Here is a 16382-nt window from a genome sequence, read left to right on the forward strand (position 1 = left end):
TGAGTGTGTAAATACTCAAACAAAACTTCACATTAGGTCTTCAACAGTTGAGGTAGAACAGTTGATGAAGTCGTCAGCACAACGGGTGAATGTGAGTCTCAAATTTAAAGTAAGTATGCATTGGTAGTAAAACTCAGAAAACCTTGCTATGGTAAAACCTAAGGTAGGTGAAAACCCATAAACTAAGGAGAAAATTAAGAAGTATGCATAATGTCTAAAAAAAACGTCAAACAGAACGAAAGTAGTGAACTCAACGGAGTATGATCATCCTAGAATGGGTGCCTCATCAAAACCTCGTTAGGTAGCAAAAACTCAGTGGGAAAAATGCTCCTAATCATAGGAAAAAGAGTACATAAAGATCAAGTGAGTATGCTTCAGGATGCTCCCCCTGAGTTAGACATAACTTCCAATTAAGAGAACTACAAACAATTCAACTTAGATAATTTACGCATACTAATTCCTTGGACGAGCTTCTGAAAAGTAGACTTGGGCAATGACTTGGTGAAAAGATTGGCCAAGTTTTCTTAGGAACGAATTTGCTTGACTTTAATGTTCTGATGTTATTGTTGCTGGTGAGTTTAAAAGAAATTCGGCACTATGTGTTTGGTGTTGTCTCCCTTGATGTATCCCTTCTTTAACTGCTCGATACATGCTGCATTGTCTTCAAAGATCATCGTAGGAAGGTCAACGATGGTAGTATGACCACTAGTGCTTCATGCAAGGCAAGAATCTCAACATGGTTTGAAGAAGTTGCAACTAACGTTTGCTTGGTAGACCTCCAAGATATAGCGGTGTCTCCAATGGTAAAGACATAGCCCATTTGAGAACGTGCCTTATGTGGGTCAGACAGATAACCAGCATCTGCGTAACCAACGAGGCGAGAATCAACCCGATGACCGAGGGGGCGGCGGCTCCTCTCGAGGATTCATGGGTGTAGAACAAGCCCAAATCCGTTATACCCTTGAGGTAGCAAAAAATGTCTTTAACACCATTCCAGTGTTTGCATGTAGGCGCATTGTTGTATCTAGCCAAGAGATTAACAACGAAGGAGATATCGGGTCTAGTGCATTGAGCCAAGTACAATGAAGCACCAATTACACTTAGGTATAGAACTTTAGGCTCCAAAATCTCTTCCTCATCCTCCTTAAGATGGAATGGATCTCGTTTAGCATCTAGAGTCCGAACAACCATAAGAGTACTTGAAGGCTTCACTTTATCCTCATTAAAATGTCACAACAAGAATAATACTTGGCAATAGCCTCAGGGGTAGCTTGGCATACACGTGACCAATGATCATTTGATCCACAATGGTAGCACATGTCCATTTCAGTGGAAGCTGATTGAACGATAGTTTTTCCCTTGTTCTTGAAGTTTAGGGCCTTAAGGACAAGGGGTTGGCGCTTCTGGGTCAAATTTCCTTCCTTAGATGGGCCTCTACTTTGTTGACCTTGGGCCCGTGGTGGGGTTTACTGCCAATTTCCACTGCCACGATGGGGTTTCTGTCGGTTGTGGCTGCTAGAACTGGTCGCATGTGCTTCAGGCAAAGCGTTTGAGCCAGTAGGTCAAGCCTGATGATTCTTTATCAAAAGCTGATTTTACTTTTCAGTGAGAAGTAAAATAGAGATCAAATATGAAAATTTGATGAACTTATGTGCCATATATTGTTGTTGCATGACAATATTGGTGGTATTGAAGGTCGAATATGTATTATCTAGGAAATCCTCTTCGATTAAGTCCTCTTCACAGAACTTAAGTAGTGATCGGATTCTACAAACTTCAAAGTTGTATTCATTCACAGACTTAAAGTCTTGGAAGCGTAAATGCTTCATATAGGGGTACCTGCAAGAACACATAATATAATATACAACTAAGTGTAGTGAATTTGTGGATTGCTTTAGGAACTCAAGTGTGAGTGCATCGGGACTACGAAAGATAGTTAATGGTTCAAGGAAAAGAAATAATTTATTGAATTGTCAATTGCCAAAAAGTGAACTTCAAGTCAATAATTTTGAATTAATTGTCAGATTAATGGACTGTTGGTCACTTTAATTAATTCAATAGATCGTAACCATTCAGGTTTGATTGTAAAAGCAAAATAATAACATTCGAGTTAATATTAGCGGGAATGCCAAGAAAAAATAGCATTGGATTTGAAAAATCAAAGCCCAATATCAGTAGGCTGGTTGCCGTGTATGGGGAAATGCCTTAAAGGGGTTTAATGGGCCACGGGTTGGATGCAGGCCATGGGTCGTGTGTCTGGGACAGGCCTAGCAGCAAAGCTGCTGATTTGTGGGCCACAAAAGGCAGGGGTGCACATGCCTAGTATAGAGCTGGCCTGGGGTGGGTGTGCACGAAGCCCAGCAAGAGCAAATATGCTTTTACTCATGAACAAATATGCAATATATATATATACACACACACACATAATTGAAAGGAAAATATAAATATAGGGGATTCATGCATCATAGGGAATGTGTTGTAGGCCTAATTGACTGAACTGTATTTAGGACTAGAGAGGGGAGAGGGTCGACAACAAGAGAGAGAGGAGCGAGATGTAATTTTGAGGTGTATGTTGTATCCCCCCATTGTGCCCTTATTTATAGTAGTATGATAGGTTAAATGACACACCCCGACCGGAGTCGAGACGTGATGGCCGTCACCCGAAGGTAACGTAACCAAAAGTGTGAGTGATGTAAAATGTGGATAAATTAAAACCGAACTAGAAGTTAATTACGCTAGCAAAGTGAGTGCGCAGTAGTAGGTACAACCCATGGACTACAAATCTTCAGAGCATAGATATCAACAGTAGTGCAGTTGAAACTAAATAAGTGTTTAGTACACAACCATAAACAGTTCCTACTTTTAATTGGAGTATGTCATAATCACTAGCTATTCCTCGTACGCCACCAAGAAATTCAGCTATCTAGGACCTGGAGTGGCGAAAAATAGAAGGGTGAGTGGGCACAAAAATAAAGGTTTATAAAATCCATTTGTTTTCTGAACATACTGATCCCACGTTGTAAAACAAGTATAGTTTCTTGAAAATCATACTAGATATAAGTATGAAATCAAATGCATGCCAACAATAAATCTAGAAAATATGCCACAGTAGAATATCTCAACGGCAATAAGAATATAATCATGTGCTAAATAATCTATACTAGCACGCAAGTCGAAGTCACTTAATGTGACCTGTACAACTGCACATATGGCTTATCAATTTATGCTAACACACAAGTTGGAGTCACCTAATGTGACTTGTACGACAGGCTAGGTGTAATAATATATGCTCTAGTGCTACGATCACGTGAAGGCTAGCGTTATGCGCTGGTCACCTACGAGTGGGAGTCGCCTAATGCGACCTGTACGATAGGGTAGCACCTAACTTGGATCCAAGGCGAGTGTGCAGTGCGGGAGGTGAACAATCACGTGAAGGCTGGCCTTGGCTCAGGGTGGGAGCACTAACACCGGTGTGCAGCAATGATGAGCTAACTATATGAATATAAGCATGCCATACAATTTAATTGTTCATAACAACACAACAAACTCACCTAAACTTACCTGCGCGTCCCGTAGAATTACTATAGCATTTCACAACAGTCTAATATTTATGAGCAGGTAAAATGCATATGAAATGCCATGACAATATAAAACTCAACCACAAACAGTATTTTTTAAATTAAGTAAATCGTGGCATATATATATATAAAGTGGTTTATGCATATTATGCCATTTCATATGCATGTTTATGGTTGAGTTTTATTCTGTCATGGCATTTCATATGCATGTAGCCCCCTAGCCTTGCTTGTCCACGTACGTCCTTAGGGTAAGTCTCTACTATATGAAAAACAACTAATACTAATTAGTTAATAAGGACATACACCAAAACTAGGAATAACTCCCCATAGTTTGCTCAAACGGAAGGTTTGAATATGCGAAAATGTTCTACTTGAAGTCACGAACCCACGCGTATCAACCACTTGCCAGCCGGAGGCCGAACGTGCCCTCACGCCCTCTCCAACCCACGGCCACACGTGCGGCCACGCGCAAGCACGTGCACAACAGAAGTTGATGAAACCCTAACGGACGTTAGGAATATTCCGTCAGAACTGACGGAATATTCGGTTAAATAGTAACGGCGTTACCTGACGCCACAGTTAAATAGTAACGGCTTCAACTTTCACACAATATTCTTCATCTTCTCTTGTGAGCTTCGCCATCCGCCACCACCGTTTGGTTCGTCGAAAACTGGGGAATTTTCGCCATTTTCTTTTGGAAGTCCAAAAATGGACGAAAAATGGCCTGAAAAAACCTCGCAAGTCTCGACCTAAAACTTACCATCTTGAACTTGCTTGTTTCGACGTCAACAATTCTCCAAACCTAGTCTAATGACTACGGGGAGTTGAGTGGAAGTTTGCCCACGTCCTAAAACCTTGTAACTCGACTGGGATCATGACGATGCCAACTCGACTGAGTTTGAGCTTCCGAGTTGCTCTGCGTTGACCACTTAAAACTCAACCAACGCGTGATCGAATGGTACGGCTGTGTTCGTGAGGACGAAGGGATCACAATGGTGGTGTTTTTGGACTCGATCTATGAGTGTTTGTGAAGGTCCTTGTAGTTGCAGAGAGAGATAGCTCGGTGAGGGAGAGAGAAAGAGATGAGAGAGAGAGTGACAGCTTTTCTGATTGGTGGAAAAGTGACGGAAGTTGTCTAGTTGGGTGAGAGAATTGAGGAGAGTGTTTGATTGGTTGTGAGGGGTTTGAGGGCACGGGTCCAATTTAAAAAGAACAAGGGATAAGATTTTCATATTTGCACAGTAGAAAGGTAATCAGAAATTTATCCAAAACATTGTTTCTAGCACTGATAAAATTAACGTACCCTCGTAACAATGAGTACAAATTAATTACAAAAGCGAGAAAAATAATTTAATGTTGCACAGTCACGTCCACATCACTTGCCAACAGGGGCATAAATGTAAATTCACATGCTCGGGGAGAAAATACATAGAGAATTAGGGACGGGTCGTCACATTAAATCCTAACCCTAATAGGATTACAACTCTAATAGGATATTAACTACTAAAGAGAATATTCCAATATATCCCTTAATACACTAGGATTTACACAATCACATTCATAATCTAATAAGACTGCACTAAGTCATTTCTACCCCATTTCTCACATCCTTTTCACCATTTCATATTATATTACCTCATTTTATTTCAATTCTTCACCAATTTTTCACATCCTTTTCATTATATAAAGATAAAAAATTTGGAGGCTTATTAATTTAGCAACAAGTGGCACTCAAAATGTGTCCGAAAATTTTATTTTAATATGGTAGTTTAATTCAATTAAAATAATAAATTATTGAGGGGGCTAAAAAATAGCCCCCTTCGGTTAGAGATGGGTTTTTTGTCAAACGATCTATGTTTTGGTCTATGACCCTTTGGTCCTCTCGGTTGGAGATGGTAAAAAATATGACCTAGCACTGTTCGTTAAAAAACAATTTCTTGCAAGGCTATAGGGCTAAACATGGCCCTTTGGCCCCCTTTTCGGTTAGAGATGGCCTAAGAAGCCCAAGGTACAAGGGGCTTAAGAGAAAACAATCTTGTGCACGATAACTGACCGTTTATAGGAAGTGAAATACTGACCGCTATAGACATGTGGGCAAACTGACAACTTTATAGCACAAACCTCCAGAAACCAGTCTGTCCACTAACCATGCTTTGATACCAAACTAACACACCCCAATAACAAACTAGCCATGGCAAAAATGTCTTGGCCGTCACTAAATTTGCAATGTAACCATCCTAGAGATGATGAAAAACCATCAACACAAAAGCCATAGTAAGAAAATTAAGATATGAATAAATTTGAACCAAAAGGCTCGTTTATTAATTATTTAAAAACTTTTGCAAGTTCCTACACAACCTCCCCACTTGGGGACATATTTGGGTTCAACCCATTATTATCACATCATTCAGAGCATAAAAGTAGTGCAAGCAATAGTAGAACACAACACAAGAGTATGTGTTCAACCATGCATAATCAAAAAGTACGATCATGCATATTATTACAACTCGAAAATGATAAAGCATAAGTAAAACTACCATACTCCATAGGAAGTCTACACTACTGCCAAGCCCACTCGTCCTCCTCAACAATCGCTCTCGCTAGGTCCTGAGGGGGATCAAAACAAAATGTGAGTGGATCATAATCATTTATATAGTTAAAACATTTTGAATATACTAATCCTTGTTTTGAAAAACATATATAATTTAAAATTACATACCAGTATTGACTACCATATATGGTAAATGGAAATCTCAACAAGTTCATCAATCGAAATCATACTCATTCAGTGGTTCAGAAATCACTAGAAATTATGCCCGCGCGTTGCTGTAGAATTAGAAATTGTATAAATATATATGTCTATAAAGATTACAATGCATTCAATCACTCTCACAACCACAATGCATTAATTAAAGATGAATTCAAAACACCAAACACAATATACAAACACAGCTATTCAATTTAGCTTGATTTACATCATAAAAAGTTCATTCAAACAACTAAAAGGGCACAAGTAAAAAAAAATGAAAAACCAACGATTTTCAAACACAACTGGTTCACACTTACAACGTCCGATTTGTTTAATAGGAACCAAATTAATCTGAAATTAAAGCAAACCTCATTAACTAAATCAACCCAGAATAAAACATATCCACACTCACACATGTATAATGTAATACAGACATGTACAATATATACTTCAATAACATACTTTGATGCCTTGTGGATCTGATCGTGCTTTGAAAAGAACAGCACAAAAAACAATTTTAATGATGAGAAAATGTCAAGATCCGAATGAGAGTTGAAATTAGAAAAACTAAGTTTCAATTTATGTACAAATCTCAAATCACAAAAGCCACAAATTTGACGAAAACAAAACCACCCAAATAAACAACGCAAAAAACTAATCAGAAAAGCTCAACTTTTCTGTGTAAGAAACACCCAGATGTACAACCCAAAATTCTAACTAGAAAACCCTAACTTTTTTGTGTACAAAATTCCTTTAAATCAAACCAAAAAAATATTGAACATGATTATCTGAATTAAAAAAAAAACTTAAAACACAATCAATTTACTCTTATCCAAATAGACTTTATATTCACCTATTACAGTAATGCCCAAAATAAGATGCAATATTTACATCAATGAAATTCCATAAAAAATTTCAACACCTAGGGCCAAAAGAAAAAACAATGTGACTTGTGAATACTATGCATCCAAGAAAAAGGATAATAGGAGTGAAAAGTGGGTGCAAAGCTGTGCGAATGTGGGCATGCATGAGGTAGGTTTATGGTAATTTACCACTACTGTTGAAGACATAGAAAGGAACACACCAACAAATATCCCCCGAAAACTTTACCACCATAAAACTACAAACAGCACCTAATCAGAACTGCAACATTGAGAATGAGAAACATCTATAACACAATCTACATAAACAGAACATTTAGCTTAAAACACTGATGTCAAGAAAATTTATCGGAAGTGAAAATACCAAATATAGTAAACTAATTACAAATTACTTATAAGATTCAACATAGAAAGAATGAGAGTGTCAAGATGCAGGAGGATAAAAAAAGCTTATTCTACTCCAACTTCATGTGGTATACATAAACTTATGACAATTCTATGTTCTAGTTCTAAATGGATTTCAATAGCTAGACATTCTGGAGAAAATTAGTAGACATACTGAGACGGTAATGCCACACAGACACATAAATAGGAAGATTTGTAGCAGTCGTCCTGGAACAACTGCTCAAACAACTCGAAGCTACAATAATGAAGGGGTGAATTTGACTAATTTTACTCAGTTATAAGCATATCAAAACTGCATATCAAAACTGCACAGGGAGGGAGGGAGGGAGTACCTTTGTTGTGTAGAACTCCAAACCCAGAGCAAAAAGAAGAAAGATTACCCCAAAATAGAGCCATAATTTCAACCTGCACCAGTAAACCAATGCGAAAACGGATAAGAGACGTAATACTATGTTTCCATACACATGTTGAAGAAATCAGGAAAAATAAAACAAAAATCAAAGCATTTTCACTTTATTCTTTTCTATCCAAAGCAAAACGGAGAATTATCACTTAGCAACTGCTTCCTAATTCTTAGAACAAAATGTTATCACCTTTTGAACCACACAACTTTCATACAATCATAAATCATCAAATCTTTTTCATACCATCAAGTTTGTACAAAAATATAAATATTAGAAACCAGAACCTGAACTTAAAAGCCAAAATTAAAATTAGTAAATAAATTGGGAATGTTTTGACGATGGATGATTACATTATTAAGAGCATCGTAATTAGATGAAATATGTGTGGTCTACTCTGATTGACTAAAAAGGAGAATACCATGGGGGATGGAGGAAAGGGCACACTGATTGGACCCAATACAATTGCAACAATGTATTCACAATTCGCAAAAGAAAGAACTCACCTGCTTAACAGGCTCAAGTACACAAAATTTGCCTGCAACTATTTTGCCTGCAAAATTAAGAACTCAAATCATGAGTACAGGATTGAGTAACTCCAAGAAAACATAACGCTGGAAGACATAAAAACATGGGTAATTTCAAGGATAAACTATCTCTGAAAAATTAATACCTCAAGTTTGTTTTCCCAATTTACACCATAAATATTACTTAAAATTGAACCAGCCTTGACAACAAACAGAGCAAACTCCTTGAAAAAAATCTACGATGCTGCAAAACACCCCAACAAACAGAGCATGGACGGTGTCGGTTCTCCGAGCACTGTAATCCCTGAAGATCTCTTCCGCTGTCCGCAGACTCAAGCCCATCTCCCTGCTCCTCCCTCTCCTTCATCTCACCGAAACGATCGAGTTATATAAATGGAGGGCAGGTTTGTGTGGTTTTGGTTTTGGGAAGCACGAGTCGATGCTATTGCAGAGATGGCTCGGTTTTGGGATTCTGAAGGATCGGCTACAGTTGGTGTTGTGGCTGCTAGGGTTTAAGAAGGGTAATTGAAGTACAAATGGGTTTGTTTTTGTCTTTCTCCCATCCCTCTCAATCTCTCAATCACCATCACCAACCCTTGATTTGAGGAGAAAAATTCAACATAACCCCTCTTTTTGGCAGCCTCACTCATCCTTCTCCGTTCCCCTCCTTGGCATCCCACGCCTTTCACCCTGAAATCCCTCCAACAATCCTCTCATATATCTCTCTCAAGCACAATCTGTGAGTTTTTGGCTGAAGCACAGCCACAGACATAATGGCAAAAATGTAAATAATGCAAAATCGAGGGCCCACTTTAGAATAGACTGGCAAAATCGTAAATATTTCGAAATCTGGTCAGAGACAAAATTACCCTCCTAACTTTTGAAAATTACCCTCCTAATCCAGCCCTATTTTGCTGACATTGTTGTAAATAGCGTGAAATCGAGTGGCAAAGGTTTGACTGTAGCTTAGCTACAGTCAAATCATTTCTCAATTTTAGAATAGATAATATCTGAAATCAATATATCATACTAGCATCTACTAATATAAGTATAGCACGCAAGTGTACATGGGCGTCGACTTGTGCGTTGCTAGCGTCTACTAGCTAACTCAACTAGTAGCACCTACTAGTATATCTAGCATCTACTAGAAATATAACAACAGCTGCAAATATCCTACGACCGAAGACAACTATACAAGATATATGAAAGATCATATGGTGAAAATAAATCACCAATGTGGATAATTCAATTATATGGTCCTCTAACCAATTCTATAGAAGTCTTGTGTAAGACTAGCTTCAAAACAGTTTAATTCATCAAGAAATAATTTATTCGAAAACTTGAGTTTTGAAGGGATCCACTCACAAGTTTCCCAAGCGTGATTCTTTAATAGGCCTCTTACCTTTGCCCAATTTAGTTGAACTTGTACTCGTGAATGTATTATTTAGATAATGAATATACACAAATGGATTGCACCCCGTGATTCAGGACTTTGAATAACCTAAGATTAGGTCTCGGATGCTCCACGTGCCGTCGTACAGACAGTCACTCGCCACCACTCGTCGTTGTAGTCGTCGAGGCCGTGCGCCATGTTTTGGATTTCAGTTGGAAAGTTAATGGAATATACCTTTGCTGTTAGAGATTTAGTCAACTCTAACGGAATCTGTCGCCGTTAGACCGCCTTTGACCATCGTGCTCCGCCACTGGAGACTCGCCAGAGGCTGTAGATTCTTCAAAATATTAATACTTAGCTTATTCAAGCTCTAATTCAACAAAATTTCATCCAAAATCATCTAGATAGGTCTAGGAACTTACCTAAACACAATTTAGAACATTTTAAGACATATTCAACCTTGAATTCGTTGATATTACACCGGTGGCGACTTGCCACACTCCAAAGCTGGACAACGACTGTGATGACAAAGACGAATGCGACGATGGCAATGGTTTCTAGATAATGGTTTGGGCACCGTATCTTCACAGAACGTGATGATAGTCATGGGATTTGTAGAAACCACCCTCGTTTCAGTTGTTGAGCTTCGTTACTCCAATCGACAAACTATCTTCTTTCAGCTGTGGAGCTTCATAACCCCCAGAAACTGACTTTCAAAACTCGAATCAAGATTGAGAGGCTGTCTGTAAAGAGGAACCACCCTAGTGAACTCCAATCGAAACTGAGCTTCATTAAAATCGAGAAGCTATCTTCTTCTAGTTGTGGACCTTCGTAACTCAACTTTGGAGCTTCAATCGAAATGGAAAGGTGTTTCAGCTATGGTATTTTGTAAAAGGGCATCTTAAGAGGGGTCACATCATTGTCAATTTTACGGGTGGTTTTATCTGCAATCACTTGCCTGCCTAAACGGTCCGCATAACAAACACGCTCATTAGGACTATGGATGGAATTTTTTCCCGAAAATCCTGAACCGTCCCGAAATTTGACCGAAAAATGTCCGAACCGAATTTCCCAAAAAATTCGGTACCCGAAACCGAATTGATCCCGAAAGTTTTGATTTGAGATTCGGCCACATCTTTGAAAGTGTTCGGTAATCCCGAACTGAACTAAATATTGTGTGTGTGTGTATATATATATATATTTTTTAATTTATAATTAGAAATTACTTGGACCGTTGCATTGGTTAAGATCTAATCCAACCATCTATTGTGAGTTGGGTCTTCTGTATTCCTCTCACAGTCTCACTTCCTTAGACTCTCTCTCAGTCGCTCACTCTCACAATCTCACTCTCTCGAAAACCTAGTTCGAAGTTCGAACGCTGCTTCGTGCTCCCGCCGCTCCTCGATACACTTCAACGGCGCTCATCCGGCCACACACACATAGACACAGGAAGACATGAATTTGACACCAATCGAGTCCCAAAATCCAGGCAAGGGTTTTTTATTTTCACTGGGTTTTTGTTCTTTAAGGTTTAAGGTCAAATTTCATGTTGATTAACTTGATTTCTGAGTATTTTGTCGAATGTGTGAGGGTTTGAGGACTATGGGTTTCAAATTAGGGTAGGTGCAGTGCAGAGCCTGCATGCCTTTGGGAGGGTGGGTGCACGAATTTGTGGGTTCATTCAAATTAATATTAGGGGGGGTGGGTGCACGAATTTGTAGAATAAAATTATAGGGGATAGGGAAATAGGACTTGCACGAATTGTAGGGGGTTTCAGATTAGGGTGGGTGCAGTGCAAGACTTGCAGGCCTTTGGGAGGGTGGGTTCATCGGATTAAACTTTTATTGATCCACAGACAAAGGTGAGCCTGCTCGTTTATTTTTTGTTATCAACATTGAGAAGTAATGGCCTTGACAATATTTGATTCTTGGAAGAATGGGAATTATGAGGGGAAATTATAAAACATGTTCATGAATTAACCCTTGCGTACAAACATATTTGTTAATGAATCATTCGCCTATATGTGCTAGATTATGATTTACAAGTAAGAGTGTGCAAAAAGCCAGTCAATGTTCTTTCCCTTTTCATGATTTAGCATTGTAGTGTAGGTGTAGTTTGTTAGGGGTTGGATATAAAAATTGTTCAACTTTCTGCTTTGATATGGATTGGCATATGCTGTGAATAGAGGATGATGAAGATGAACCACTGCGTAATCAATTAGCTTATCATTTTCGTTGTTTGCATCAAACTATGCTTCATTTTGTTTCAAGGGAGCATGGCTATGAAAGCACATGGAACTGTTTGCAATTCTCAATTTTAAGAAGCTTGATTTTGCATTAAGTATGCGATTTGCACTCCGTCAATTGATCTTTTATTTATTTTTGGTAGTGCAGGCAATATCATTGTTTGGAGCTCAAACTCTAGAGCTCATTGCGGCTCTGCTGCTTCTGCAGAGTACTGCCAAGCCACAATATAAGTTTGTGGATTTCTTCAAAGCTAACAAACTATCAAAACAGAGGAGCTAGTTGCATTAGCATTGCATTCGAGCAACTTGATTACAGATAGAACTGATTCCACCCAATCCTGAAGTGACCTGAAAATCCCGAATTTTGAGAATTGAATAGTTTCAATTTGGTTTTGGGATATAAAATCCCATCTTGAAATGTTTTGGTTTGGGATTCGGGTTGGGGGTTTCGGTTCGAGATCCCAACCCAAACCAGCCCTAATTAGGACATAATAATTCCGTTTCGTAGATGGTTGGATTGAAAAGCACAACCTTTTAAATTCAAGGCATATTTATGATAGATGATAATAATTTTTCAAGAAATCAATGGCCTTCTCAACGGCCTACCTACATGAGAAAAACCATCAAAGTTGGTATAGCGGTGTGTCAATACGAAGGACAGACTGACGGGGGTTGTACATTGAAATTTCAAGTTTTTTAGGTTCTCAAAGGTTAAGAAAAAAGAACATATGGACTGCAACAAGTGTGGTCTCATGTAATTGCTTCTTATAGTGAATTTTCTGTTTTTTGTTAAAGTACGCAGAATGCGGGAAAATCTTCAAGACAATATATACATTGTACTACTGAAATTTGTCTAAACTACTGCTGCTGCTGCAATATAAGCAAATTGCAACTTTGAATTATCTCTCTCGCTTTCGCTACATTAATTTCTCAAGTCTGCTTTTGCAATACTTCTGCATATTTGTCAAATGCCAGCCTATCATAGCCCTTGGCATAGGTCACTCCGTAGCATTACAGCATGCAGTAGAGGCGTATATATGCTTATGGAAATCGATTTCTCTTAAACGGTTTTTAAGTTGATACTTATCGATTGAAGTTTTAGGGCTCGTTTGGAAGTGCTTTTAAATTACTGAAAGCGTTTTTAGAGAACATATTTTTGGGTTCCAAAAGCATTTGAAGTGCTTGCTACAAGAAACACCAGTTGTGTAGTAGTTCAAGTGCTTTTTCAGGATTCATTTGCATTTTCACTTAAGATTGGTTTCAAAAATATTTTCACCAAAAACGCTTTCAACCACTCTGCCTGTGTGGGTGAGGGATTTTCAAAGTCCTAACGAAGTTAAATCCCTCTCACATGCATTTGTAATGTTATGCAATGCATTTCAATTCTCTCATGTTAACATTTTATGATCTACCTCTTTGGACTTGAACATTCCTCGCCAAACAATGCCTTAAGATTTTTAGGTTATTAACAATTCGATGTGCAAGCTTTGGTGCTCCAAGGCAATAACTGATTCAGGGACTTGAGGGTGCGTTTGGTACGTGGGACGGGACGGGACGGAATGGAACGAGGCGTTCCGTCCCGCGTTTGGTGCGCTAAAAATAGGTGGAACAGGTTGTTCCACGGGACAGATTTTGGGTGTTTTTGCGTTCCACCTCTCCCCCTGGAACGGGTTTGTTCCACGTCTGTGGAACACAATGTTTTACCATTTTAAGACAAATATACCCATGTCTTTTTCAAAAATTACACCTTCGTTCCGTCCCGTCCCGTCCCGTTCCGTCCCGTCCGCGTACCAAACGCACCCTGATAGAACAGCATCTGAGTAAGTCTTCAATGGATTACTTGGGCCTCCTTGGAAGGGTCCATTTTAAAAGAAATAAAAGCATAAAGTTTACTTGGGCCAGACTCTAGAACAATTAACCAGCTAAGGACTATTTGGACAACGCAAATTCCCGAATGCGAACCTGTTTTTGCGGATCATTTGTGCGGACCAACATAAAATCGTTGGATTTAATCTAAATGCCTGATAATAAACCTTGTTTAATGAGTAGAATATGTAATATGTTATATCCTTCATAAATTGTAGCTCATCACGTGATCCTTAATGGTCGTTTGCTCTAATGTCCCCGTATGCGTTTACATTTATCCCTTGAAATAATACAACACTGAAATTCTCATGCTCCATGAACAATCTTAACAACATGGAATGTATATACGCATCAAAACATTTCTCGAAAGCTAACATGCTTGACTTGAAAATAGATCAAGATTTGTAGATAGAATGAACCCCACAATAGTTCGTGGTTTTCAATTAGTAGAAAATAAGAACATTTTGAACAGATTAAACAAACGACTCACTTTGAAATATAGAACTTCAGCAAGACAAGCCCACTCACAATCGCCGAACATCAAACCCTAGCTCCCTCTTCTAATTATTTTTCTCTACGTAAGCTCTCTCGCTTTGCATGCATTGCATGTTGTATCTCACAAACAATAGGAATTGCTCCTATTTATACTAGTGTGAGGCAGCCAGCAATTACTTCCAATTGGTTGGTTTTGGCAGCCAGAAAATGGTGGAATGCTAAGTGTAATGATTGGGGAGATAAACGATAAGCATGCCATAGGATTAGGACAGCTTACATAGATGACAATGCTCATGACTTTTGCTACAAAGACACATGTCCTAGGAATGGCAAGCCTAATCACTAATCCTTCCATGCAAGGTATAGGCATGCAAACGTGTAAAAGTTGTGAAAGGAATTGGGTTTTCCTATTAACATGCCAAATGGGCTCAAAAAGAAAAAGGATGGAGTCAAATATATTGGGTTGGGCTAATAGTTCAAAACTTGGACCTAAATGTTCGATTCAAATGTAGAGGAATCACCCTAGTGAACTCCAATCGAAACTGAGCTTCATTAAAATCGAGAAGTTTTCTTCTTCTAACTGTGAACCTTCGTAACTCCCACAAACTGAGCTTCGTAACTTAACTTTGGAGCTTCAATCGAGATGGAGAGGTGTTTCAGCTGTGGTATTTTGTAAAGGGGCATCTGAAGAGGGGTCACATCATCGTCAATTTTATGGGTGGTTCTCTCGCCGCAATCGTCTGCCTGCCCAAACTGTTCGCATAGGAGACGCGCTCATTTGGACATAATAATTTCATTTCATATTAGATGGTTGGACTGAAATGCGCAACCTTTTAAATTCAAGGTATATTTAAGATAGATGATAATAATTTTTCATTGAGGGGAAATTTCTCTATTTTGGTCTTACCATTTTGAGGAGGATTGGAATGAATAAGTTTTCTTAATGACTAATTCATCTTCTAACCCTTTTGTTGAGCACAATTTATTTATGTATTCTTTCAACATACCTTGACAGTTGACAGTAGTTACTTTTCCTTTCCAATCCAATCATCTATACCAAACGACACCTAATAACGAGTCATTTGGAATTTAAGATAATTTTATATGGCGCTCTAAATCCCACCAAGTTTTCAGGTTTAAGTTTGATATCCCCGAATTAAAAGGTTTAATATTGAAATTCTCATATTGACAAGAACAAATCAACTACGAAGTAGCTATTATATTGTTATTTGTCTTTCCAACGTTGATCCTGAATTCAAAATATCATCCCTTATTTGATAGAAAAGAAGTGAACTAATGCATCTAGTAGAAAAGAAGTTAGGACTTTTTCAGAAATAATTTTTTTTGAATATGTTGATGCACAAAACCAGTGGGGTCTTGGAACAACGTAAATCCGACCGTGAATCTGCAAGAAAGTAAAGAACACAAGATGTATCGTGGTTCACCCCAATGTTTGGGCTACGCCCACACTGATATTGTATTTCTCTGTTTGTGAGAGGATTGTGAGGGTGAGAGCTTTCGTATGTGAGGATCAGAGCTTGAGGTTTGTGAGGATGAGGAAGCCCTTTTATAGACTAAGGGCTCCTCCCCTTTTTACATATTTGTCCCTTCATTGATTACATAATTACATTTGAGTTCTCCGAGTATTTATACGAAATCTAAATACGGAGGTCCTAAGTATGGTACAAACAGAATACACATTATTACTTTTATAAGCTACATTAAGACGAGGAGGAATGGTGCCAGACGCAATGGATTAAAGCAAAAGGCCCTAATAATTATTTGATAATGATTTTGGGATAATTATTGTTCTTTTCCATATAACTCAATTATGAAAAATAC

At 38.4% G+C, this 16382-nt stretch overlaps 1 long non-coding RNA gene across 4 annotated transcripts; it reads right to left on the minus strand.

Moving 5' to 3' along the window:
• Window positions 1–5869: 5869 nt before the first annotated feature.
• Window positions 5870–15143, minus strand: LOC126628500 (uncharacterized). 4 transcript variants are annotated; one of them, XR_007625447.1, is made up of 7 exons: window positions 15129–15143; window positions 10357–10761; window positions 8688–10262; window positions 8521–8567; window positions 7946–8018; window positions 6298–6404; window positions 5870–6185 (listed from the first exon to the last, which is right to left on the minus strand). It is a non-coding gene; the product is annotated as an uncharacterized LOC126628500 (long non-coding RNA). The 4 variants fall into 4 exon arrangements; XR_007625452.1 differs by lacking the exon at window positions 15129–15143 and having other exon boundaries at window positions 8688–9292; window positions 9944–10262; window positions 10357–10796; XR_007625454.1 differs by lacking the exon at window positions 15129–15143 and having other exon boundaries at window positions 6298–7470; window positions 10357–10809.
• Window positions 15144–16382: the final 1239 nt, after the last annotated feature.

The sequence above is a fragment of the Malus sylvestris genome, chromosome 1 (genome assembly GCF_916048215.2).
Source record: "Malus sylvestris chromosome 1, drMalSylv7.2, whole genome shotgun sequence".
In the NCBI taxonomy this organism is placed as follows: domain Eukaryota; kingdom Viridiplantae; phylum Streptophyta; class Magnoliopsida; order Rosales; family Rosaceae; genus Malus; species Malus sylvestris.